This window comes from Hemitrygon akajei, unplaced genomic scaffold (genome assembly GCF_048418815.1).
Source record: "Hemitrygon akajei unplaced genomic scaffold, sHemAka1.3 Scf000103, whole genome shotgun sequence".
NCBI lineage: Eukaryota > Metazoa > Chordata > Chondrichthyes > Myliobatiformes > Dasyatidae > Hemitrygon > Hemitrygon akajei.
Window position 1 is genome coordinate 2,613,877 of NW_027331989.1, and position 11,624 is coordinate 2,625,500.

At 44.9% G+C, this 11,624-nt stretch overlaps 1 protein-coding gene across 1 annotated transcript in view; it reads right to left on the reverse strand.

The window, feature by feature from the left end:
• The window catches only part of LOC140723176 (uncharacterized), a 68,386-nt gene extending 57,084 nt beyond the window's left edge, over positions 1-11,302 (reverse strand). Inside the window, exon 1 of the mRNA XM_073037788.1 lies at positions 11,150-11,302. The gene's annotated coding sequence lies outside the window, so the exon portion shown is untranslated. The remainder of the gene's footprint in view (positions 1-11,149) is intronic.
• Between the last annotated feature and the right edge of the window lie 322 nt (positions 11,303-11,624).

Genomic DNA, 11,624 nt, shown 5'->3' on the forward strand with positions numbered 1-11,624 from the left:
ACTAGTCACAATCCTCCAATCCGACTCTCTCCACCACGACCCTCTGCTTTCTGTAGGCAAGCCAATTCTGAAACCTGGTCAAACTTCACTGGATACCATACCTTCTGACTCTCTGAATAAGCCTACCGTGTGGTACCTTGTCAAATGCCTTACTAAAATCCATGTAGATAACATCCACGGCACTACCCTCATCTATATGCCTGGTCACCTACTCAAAGAACTCTATCAGGCTTGTTAGACTCGATCTCCCCTTCACAAAGCCATGCTGACTGTCCCTGATCAGACCATGAATCTCTAAATGCTCATAGACTCTATCTCTAAGAAGCTTTACGAACAGCTTTCCCACCACAGGCATAAGGCTCACTGGTCTATAATTACCTGGACTAATTCTATGAACTTTTTTGAACATGGGGACAACATTCACCCCTCCCCCCCAATCTTCTGGTACCATTCTAGTGGACAACGAGGACACAAATATCCAGGCTCATCAATCTCTTCTCTCGCCTCATGGAGCAGCCTGGGGAATAAACCTTCAGACCTCGGGGACTTATCCGTCCTTTTTTTTTTAACAAATCCAACAGCTCTTCTCCCTTAATATTAACATGCTCCAGAACATCATCCTCACTAATATTGTCCTCACCATCATTAAGTTTCCTCTCATTGGTGAATACTGAAGAGAAGTATTCATTGAGCACCTCACTCATTTCCACAGCCTCCAGGAACATCTTCCCAACTTTATCTCTATTCCGTCCTATCTTCACTCCTGTAAACCTTTTCTTCTTTGGATAATTGAAGAATGCCTTGGGGTTTTCCTCTAGACTACTCACCAAGGCCTTTTCATACACCGTTCTTGCTCTCCTCAGCCCCTTCTTAAGCTCCTTTCTTGCTACCCTATATTCCTCAATAGACTCATCTGATCCTCGCTTCCTGAACCTCACATATGCTGCCGTCTCCCAACTGACTAGATTTTCCACCTCTCTTGTTAATCATGGTTCCTTCACTCTACAATTCTTTAACTTCTTCACCAGGACAAATTAATCCCTAACATCCTGCAAGAGCTCCCTAACCATCGACCACATATCCATAGTACCTTTCCCTGCAAAAACATCATCCCAATTCACACCTGCAAGTTCTAGCCTTATAGACATAATTTGCCCTTCCCCAATTAAAAATTTTCCTGTCCTGTCTGATTCTATCCTTTTCCATGATAATGTTAATGGCCAGGGAGCAGGGGTCAGTGTCTCTCAGATGCTCATCCACTGAAAGATCTGTGACCTGTCCCGGTTCGTTTCCTAATACTAGATCTAGTATGGCATTCCCTCTAGTCGGCCTGTCAACATACTGTGACAGAAACCCGTTCTGGACACACTCAATAAAATCTGCCCCTTCAAAACCCCAATGCATTCTTCAATTATGTGATGTCAGGACCGACTAGAGATAAAGGTGGGAAGACGTGCCTGGAGGCTGTGGAAGTGAGCAAGGTCCTCAATGAATACTTCTCTTCGGTTTTCAGCAATGAGAGGGAATTTGATGACGGTGAGGACAATATGAGTGAGGTTGATGTTCTGGAGCATGTTGTTATCAAGGGAGAAGAGGTGTTGGAGTTGTTAAAATGCATTAGGATGGAGAAGACCCCGGGGCCTGATGGAATATTCCCCAGGCTGCTCCACGTGGTGAGGGAAGAGATTGCTGAGCCTCTGGCTAGGATTCTTATGTCCTCGTTATCCCCTTGTTCAAAAAAGTTAGTAGAGATAGTCTGGGTAATTATAGACCAGTGAGTCTTATGTATGTAAAAGATTTTTAGAATCTAAGGGCATTTAAAGAATCATGTTCTGCTCAGAGACAGTCAGCATGGCTTTGTGAAGGGCAGATCGTGTCTAACAAGCCTGATAAGAGTTCTTTGAGGAGGTGACCAGGCACATAGATGAGGGTAGTGCAGTGGGTGTGATTTACATTGTTTTAATGAGGCATTTGACAAGATACCACATGGTAGCTTATTCCAAAAGTCAGAAGGCATGGGATCCAGGGAAGTTTGGCCAGGTGCATTCAGAATTGGCTTGCCTGCAGATAGCAGAGTGTTGTGGTGGATGGAATACATTCAGATTGGCTGGTTGTGACTAGTAGTGTCCCACAAGGATCGATTCTGGGACCTCTACCTTCGTGATTTTTGTTACCGACCTGGATATATGGGTAGAAGGTTGGGTTGGCAAGTTTGCAGACGAAACAAAGGTTGGTGGTGTCGTGGATAGTATTGAGGATTGTCGACGATTGCAGAGACACATTAATAGGATGCAGAAGTGGGCTGAGAAGTGGCAGATGGAGTTCAATCCAGAGAAGTCTGAGGTGGTACACCTTGGAAAGACAAACTCCAAGGCAGAGTACAAAGTAAATGGTAGGATACAGGGGAGTGTGGAGGAGCAGAGGGATCTGGGGCTACATGTCCACAGATCCCTGAAAGTTGACTCACAGGTAGATCGGGTACTTAAGAAAGTGTATGGAGTGTTAGCCTTCATAAGTCGAGGGATAGAGCTTAAGAGTTGCGGGGGTAGTGATGCAGCTGTATAAAACTCTAGTTAGACCACAGTTGGAGTATTGTGTCCAGTTCTGGTCTCCGCACTATAGGAAAGATGTGGAAGCATTGGAAAGGGTACAGGTATGATTTACCAGAATGCTGCCTGGTTTAGAGGGTATTCATTATGATCACAGATTAAGGGAGCTAGGGCTTTACTCTTTGGAGAGAAGGAGGATGAGAGGAGACATGATAAAGATATACAAGATATTAAGCGGAATAGATAGAGTGGACAGCCAGCGCCTCTTCCCCAGGGCACCACCGCACAATACAAGAGGACATGGCTTTAAGGTAAGGGGACGAAAGTTCAAGGGAGATATTAGATGAAGGTTTTTTACACAGAGAGTGGTTGGTGCGTTGTGTGCACTACCTGAGTCAGTGGTGGAGGCAGATACACGAGTGAAATTTAAGAGACTACTAGACAGGTATATTGAGGAATTTAAGGTGGAGGGTTATATGGAGGTAGGGTTTAAGGGTCGGCACAGCATTTTGGGCCGATTGTCCTGTACTGTGCTGTATTGTTCGATGTTCTATGTTCTATGTTCTATGTACCATGTACTTTCCCACCTTCCCCTCTGAGCTGAGGGACCAGTCTCGGTGTCGGAAACGCAACCGTCCCCAGCAACAGTATCCAAGACGGTATACTTATTATTGAAGTTAGTGTTAGGGGTTTGGAAAGGGGTCCAGAAGAGACCCTATGAACTGGGCTATTTTGAAGAGAGAGGGGGAGGCATCCCGAGCAATGAGAGAGAGAGAGAGAGAGAGAGAGAGAGAGAGAGAGAGAGAGAGAGAGAGAGAGAGAGAGAGAGAGAGGGAGAGACAGAAATTGCCCGAAAGAATGATGATGTTAAGGATCCTCTGCTGATTGTTCACCTTCTACCTTTCAACCGTACTTGCCTGCTTTTATGGTTTCTGCAGAAAGTGATGGGAGGAGCAGGTTGATGGACAGCTGATGTCCAGCATGTGGAAATAAGAAGCAGATCCGGTGGGCCACAGACAGACACACCACGAGACACACACTGTGTCGGACACTGAATGAGCTTTGTGCACCCACGTGAAGGTGGAGTTTTGGAGGATCATTTCGGGGAAATCGATCAGTGGCTCACAGTGTGAAAAGGTGTGACTGGTGGGGAATTATTTTTGTGTACACCCTTGCCTGTGTGATAATTCCACCACTGAAGAACGGTCGAACGGTCGTACGTATCATGGTCATAGTTGGTAACCACAACAGGACTTCGGAAGACAACGGGAAGATCGACGGCATCACCTCTCACCCCTCTCTCTCTCTCTCTCTGTCTCTCTCTCTCTCTCTCTCTCTCTCTCTCTCTCTCTCTCTCTCTCTCTCTCTCTCTCTCTCTATCTCTCTCTCTTTCTCCCTCCCTCCAACGTTACTGAACTAAATATGAACTCTCTTCATCATCGTAAGATTGTATCCAATTACCCTTGGGTTTGAAAGAGACTAGTTTTGTTCCTATTTCCACACATACATATATATCTATATCATTGCTAACCTGTTTGATATATTTGCATTTATATTACTGTATTGGGTAATTTACTAGTAAACATTATTCGTTTATCGCGATACCACACTCCAGTGTGTTTTTCATATCTGCTGGTTCTTTACCCCGTCCCTGTGGACGTGTCCAAAATTGGGGCGGATGTCCGGGGCTTTGAACAAAATTGTGTGGGGGATTGTTTGAATTGAATGGGGTACATTCCCTTATTTTGATTTGGTTGCGTGGAAAAACAGCAGAAATGGAGTTTGAGGTTACTATGTTTATGGTGATGGTTTGGATGAGGCTAAGAGGGATGTAGTGATGGGAATTGCTCGTAAGGTAAAGATTAAAGGAGGGCTCGGGTACAGCTGTTAAAAGCACAACATAATGTAGCCGAGGGGAAATTCGAAGAGGAGGCGTTGGAGATGTTTTTTGAGGGTAAAGCACTTACTGAGGCTAAGGTTCAGCTTCAAGCAGATAAAATGAAGTAAGAACATGAGTTCTGAGTGAAAAATAAAGGAACTGGTAGCTGAGGAAGCAGAAAGGCAGAGAGAGGAGCAAAATAAAAATCTGGAAATTGTGACTTTAAAGGAGAGAGCTCTCACAGAAGAGGAGGTTCAGAGAGAGTCAGTAGTAATTTATCTTAGAGATGGGGTGTTGATGAGGAAGTGGAGACCACCTACTGTTCTTGCAGATGAGGATTGGGCTATTGAACATCAAGTGGTGGTCCCGGAAGTTTACAGGGTTGAAATTTTAAACGTGGCTAATAGTACGTCTTTAGGTGGACACTTTGAAGTGGAAAAGCCAATAAATGAAATTGTTGAAGGAATTCTACTGGCCTAATTTAAGGAAGAAGGTTGTGAACTTGTCCAGGACTTGCCATATCTTTCAGGGTGTAGGAAAACCTAATCAGGTGATCCCAAAAGCACCATTTAGGCTGATACCTGTTTTTGGTGAACCATTTTCCAGGGTCATGGATTGAATGGATCTATTGCCAAAGACTGCAGCTGGCTACGAGTATCTGTTAACCATCATGTGTGCTGTGTCTAGGTTCCATGGAATGGTGCCCCTCTGGAACATCAAGGTAAAAACACTTATCAAATTCTCCACACCGGTGGGTCTACCTAAATAAATCCAATCTGACCAGGGTAGTAACTTTACATCGAGAACATTCCAGGGGATAATTAAAGAGTTGAGAGTTAAGCATATTGTGTCACCTTTGACCTTACTCAGAGAGCAATGGTCAAGTCAGAATGTAAATGTGATCAGGTGTTGTCATGACTCCAACCTCGCACCAGTGAGTACTGTCATGACAACGGAGGAGTTTGTCGTGGCTAGTACTGGAGGACAAAATCATTTTACTGAACTCCCTGTAGTTATCACAAGACTCAGAAAGTCCGATGATTTTCAAAAAATATTGATGGGAAAATTCAACAAATTCATCCCGACAGAATGAACTTGGAGAAAAGCAAGCTGGTGGAAAAAAGAAATTGAGTACATGCTTGCAGCTGGTATCATTTGGCGATCTACCTCAGACTGGCAGCGTCTTGTGTTCTTCTGCCGAAATCGGACAGTAACGTGATATCCTGTACTGACTACAGGAAAGTCAATGCCATCACAAAGACAGATGCTGATCCTATCCCGAGAGTAGATGATTGCATTGATAAAGCTATGTACCTTACAGAAAATTGACTTGCTAAAAGGATATTGGTGTTTTCCTTTGACTGAAATGGCTAGAGAAATTACAGCGTTTGTCACACCTTCAGGGCTGTATGAATATAATGTTTAATCTTTCGGAATGAAAAATGTTCCAGGAACATTTAAAAGGATGATTGACTCGGTAATTAGAGGTTTAGAAAACACAGGGGTTTATATCGAAGATTTAGTGGTCTGGAGTGACACGTGAGAAGAGCACGCTATGGCTGTGGGAAAATTGTTTGAGCAACTGTAAACTATATTGTGTTATAACCCCAATGCTCAGAGCATCTGACTTTTCCAAACCATTCTCCATAGCAACAGATGCTAGTGACGAGGCTGCTGGAGCAGTATTATTGCAAAAAGGTGAGGATGACATTGAACACCCAGTGACTTATTTCTCCAAGAAATTAAATGTACACCAGAAAAAAACTATTCCACTATGGAAAAAGAGTTACTGCCACTTATTCTGTCTTTGGAAAGTTTATATTTGTCCTGCCCACAAGCCACAGATAGCTTACACAGATCATAATCCCTTAGTGTTTCTGGCTAATATGAAAAATAAGAACAGAAGGTTGTTGAATTGGAGTCTGATATTGCAAGAATATGACCTTGAAATTAGACATGTCAAAGGTACTGACAACATCATAGCCGATTATTTATCTAGATATTAAGTTTGAAACTGTACCCGTTTTACTCTGTTATCTGATGATTACTCATGTATTGTTATAAACTCTGTAATTCACTTTTAACCTGAAATATTTCCCTTCGTAAAAATTTCTTAAAAGGAGGGGGTGTTGGGTGTCACCCTAGTATGGAAAGGGGTCCAGAACAGACACTATAAACGGTGCTGCTTTTAAGAGAGAGGGGGAGAGGCTTCCAGAGCAATGAGAGAGAGTGAAACTGCTCGAAAGAATGATGTTATGGTTCCTCTGCTGATTGTTTACCTTTCACAAGGTTACTTGATTGCTTGTACGGTTTCTGCAGAAAGCGGTGGGAGGAGCAGGTTGATGGACAACTGGTGTCCAGCATGTGGAGATAAAGAGCAGATCCACTGTTACACAGACAGACACACCAGGAGACACACACAGTGTCAGACACTGAACGATAATTGTGCACCCACATGAAGTTGGGGTTTTGGAGGATCAATTGGGGGAAATCGATCAGGGGCTCACAGTGTGAAAAGGTGCAAATGGTGGGGAATTATTTGAATTATTTGTGTGCCCATCCTTGCCTAGGTGATAACAGTCGTACGTATCATGGTCATAGTCGATGATCACAACAGGACTTCGGAAGACAACCGGAAGATCGACGGCATCACCTCTCTCTCTCTCTCTCAAACGTTACTCAATTAAATGCCACAAACTGAACTGAAATCTCTTCATCATTGTAAGACTGTATCCAATTACCCCTAGGTTTGAAAGAGCCTAGTTTTGTTCCTATTTCCACACATACATATATATCTATATCTGTATCATTGCTAACCTGTTTGATATATTTGCATTTATATTACTGTATTGAGTAATTTACTAATAAACACTATTAGTTTATAGCAATACCAGACCCCAAAGTGTTTTCCATTTCTGCTGGTTCTTTAACCCAGTCACTGGGTACGTGACAGTAGAAAGAGATGGGTTATTTACTTCAATCATTCTGCACTACCACTCAAAGAGTTGTACTGCATGTGCATGTAACGAGAGCCGTATAACTTATCTCCTTCTACCTTAGGCCACAAACTTATCTCCTTCTCCTTGTTCACAGGTTACGGGGGGAAGGCCGTGGAGTCGGGGCTGAGGCAGAGGGGGGAAGATCAGCCAGGATTGAATTCCAGAGCAGAGTTGATGGGGCCAAATGGCCAAATTCTGCTGCTGTGTCTTGTGGGCTTATAGATAGGTGCGTGGATCTGTGAAGGGCTATGGTCCAGATTCCCTCTCCACAGTGTAACACCCTGGGAAATGTTTCACCGCTAACGTAATGTTCTCTCTGTAGAAGCAGTGTTTGAGTTATGGGGAAAAATAACAGGTGCTTTGGAATGTGAGCTGGCTCCTTTGTTTGGAGGGAGGTGAAGAGGGAAGACGCTGGAGAGAAGCGCTGGTAGGACTGGAGGCATTGGGGAAATTGTACTTAGATGGAGACAGGTGCCCAGATCGACAGAGGATCGATGAACTGAGCTCCAACTTGTGCACATTGACTGTTTAATTATAAGCGGCCCTTAGTTTTTTAAATCTTTCTTATCTTTACTAATCTTTCAGTTAAGATTCACAAATATAATTTCTTTAATCGTATTCAGTGTGTTGTCTGTTATTTCTGGGCATTGAGCTGTAACAGGGTAGCAAATTACACAGCATTCACACAAAGCGGGTTTGGGGTGGGTGCGCCGCATCAGTCTCGCAGGTTTGGCGGGACCAGTGTGTCTTCCCTGGATTTACGCAGCCCAGGAAAGCAGTCGGGACCTAGCCGTGATCGAGTGAGTTTTCAAATAAAAGACATTTCCACGACATCGGTGGACTGATTACCATTATGTCCCTGGGGTTTATCAGCTCTCAGGAGTCGAGTTCTGTACTTCTGATCTTACAGTTGTAAATTTTATCATCTCTTTCTCGCTTATTTAGTTTTCTAATGCTTTTGGAATCTATTTCCTTATGACACCTGTTGTGTCATTCGTGGTGTGGATTATCAACGGGCTAATATCTATCCTCCTGTTTTCCAAAGGAATACATGTTTTAAATATGAGCAAAAAGTTACAAAGGCGAACAGACATAAGAAAATGAGTCTGATGAAAGTTTTCAGGTCGAATCGCTAACTGTTTACGAATTTCCATAGGTGATGCCTGGCCTCCTGAGTTCCTACTGCAATTTGTGCGTGCTGCATGCGGATTTCCAGCATCTGCAGATTTTCTCGCGTTTCTGATAAATGAATCCCTTTAGTGGATGCGACCAAAGGGGTTCACCAAAGCACTAAACTGACGGGTATATTGTTTCACACACAAAATGCTGGAGGAACTCAGCAGGCCAGCCAGCAACTGAGGGAAAACATACAGTCGACATATCGGGCGAGACTCTTCGGAGAGAAAAAAAAACTGAGGAGTAGATTTATAAATTGGAGGAGGAGTGAGGAAGGAGAGAAAATCCAGATGATAGGTGAATCCTGAAGGGGGAGAGATGAAGTACAGATGCTGGGAGGTTGATTGATGAAAGAGACAGAGGGCCACGGGAAAAAGGGGGAGGGGTAGATGTTATCTTGTTTGTAAATGTAATTGTTTCTAAATCTTTTCGTGGTTTGCACGCGGTCATTCAAAGACAACAAACAACTTGTGTTCCTACTCTCTCACCGGGATGATTTTAAAACCTCCCCGACACACCACAATGAAGCTTTGATCTTGGGTAAACCAATGGGAAATCCTAACCGTGCCAATAATTTCAAAACAAAAACAGCGGCCGAACACATCATATCGCCGGCAGAAGACAGCCGGTGACTCCTGGATCCCTGACTCCAAAACAAAGACACTTCAACAAAAATGCTGTGTGAATGAATACTGTGAAACAAACATCAGAAGCGGCAGTATTCTCGCCGAGATCCCACTTAAAATTTCTATCACTTGTTCGATATATTTTCCGAATCGATTCATGCAGCCAAACAGCTGAGGGGCCTTTGGCTGACTTGGGCGGTGCAGGCTGTTATCCTGTGGGACTCAGAATCTCTGAGCAAGCAGCTGCCTGCCCGCAGGGCGAATTCCAACACACACATTCCTCATGAGAGGGAGCGGCCTCTCTGCTGAAATCGGAGCAGCCGGCTCGGTAGCTTGCTGTCAATAAATACTGAAGGAACTTGGTTTAATATATTGTTTAACCATTCCTTCTCCACGGAATGGCAGCAAAATCGATACAGAGATAACATTTATGTGATATCGAATCCCAGAGTGAATTAGTACCGTTAGAGTTGGTGCCCGAAATGCTGAGGGTTTATAATCTCTTTTTTCTTTTTTTTCGTGTTCCGTGCACTGCCCTGATTCCTCCAGGTTGTTACAGCCAAGGGTGTTAATAGGAACAAGGTCCCTCTGCCTATTAAATGCTCCCAATGGCGTTCACCTAAATTGCCTTTGACAACCAAGTCCGGCTCCTGGCCTGTACGTGTGGCTTAGCTACTGACCCTGACGGAACAGTTTCTACTGACAGGAGACGGGCAAGAGTCATAATAATTGCCGTTTCGGGCAGATGTGGCTCGTCAGCCGCGGTTGACAGTTCGTCGTGAAGGAATTCCCTGCTCTCAAACCTCCACCACCTTATGGCTGAATCTACTCATGCGAAAGGATTCGATAGTAAACACAGAGGGAAAGCTCCGGAGCTGCAGTTCCTAAATTGACTTCAACCCTGACTGGCAACTGCTGCGACGCTGCCGGTGCCAAACTGTATGGATCTCTGCCGATCCTTGCTGTTCATTATGCGCGTGGAGCGGGGCAGCCTGCTACATGGGCAACAGCTTGCTCTCCGTATCGTACTGACCTGGTTTGCGTATCTAGACAGCTAGGGCACAACATCGATGCTCAACTCTGGCCGACAGAGGCCCTCACCTCACACTGCCCTACGAAAGGGACCCAAATAGTCGAGTGTCAGATTGTGCCCCGTGACCCTTGACTGACCCCACACCGCGTCTGTGGGAGAGGGATGCAGCAGGACTGGTAGAACCACTGACATCCTCGGCCTGGGGAAGAGGTGGACACCGCAGTCCTGGTTCCACCCACCTGACACAGCTGTCGGGTCTGGCTTTGGTGGCGGTGCAGAGGAGGTTCACCGGGTTGATTCCTGAGATGGGGGGCGGGTGGTGATTAGACTACGGGGAACTATTGATTCACCTGGGACTGTACTCGCTGGAATTCAGAAGATTGAGAAGAGATCTGATAGGTACATATAAAAATATAACAGGGGTGGAAAAATAGAGGCAGGAAAGTTTTTTTTTCCCAGTGTTAGGAAAGACTAGAATGAGGATGCATAGTCTCAAGATTCGAGGAGTAGATTTAGGATGGAGATCATCTTTCCCAGAGAGTGAAGAATTCTCCGCCCGATAAAGCAGTTGAGGATACCTCAGTAAATATATTTAAGACAAGGTTGGATAGATGTTTGCATACTAGGGGAATTCAGGGTGATGGGGAGAAGGCAGGCAGGTGGAGATGAGTTCATGGTCAGATCAGCCATGACCTTACTAATGGCAGAGCCGGCTCGACGGGGCAGATGGCCGACTTCTGCTCCTATTACCTGTGTTCTTACTTCTTATCTTCGACCGGAGCGGGTCGGACCGTGGGCTGAGGAGGAGGAGTACAGCGAACAGGGGAATCCCTGAGGGGAACGAGGTGAAACACATGCAGAACTATAAAAAGCTGCGTTAACCTTACCTCACGTCCGCATTTATCTTCTCAGTTGATTTCTGGGCCGATCTCACAAGTTATCTCCTTATTATTCAATCCCAGCTGTCCCCAACCTGGCGCCCACGGATAATGGTAGGGGTCCATCGCATCTAATCGGTCGGGAAAGCTTGCTCGACCCCAAACGTGGAACGGACGTCCTCTCGTTAAAGTCTGCAAGTCCCAGGCTGTGAATTCGAGCCGCCCACGCTCTGCGAGATACGAAGCTCCGCCCAGCAGGTCCCGTCCTGCCCGGGGCAAGACGAGTTTCACCTTAAACGTCCCAGCACAGAGTCACCTGCTCATTCGGAATCAAGTCAAAGCCCTTCCCCAGCTTCCTCCCACTTCAAGTGTGAACAAGATATGTCAAGTCCTTTGCTAAACAATTGCAGGGAATTCAGCAAAAACTAATCTGTAAATCAATTTCCTTGTTTCTTTTTGAGTTTAATTACAGAAGTTTGGCTAT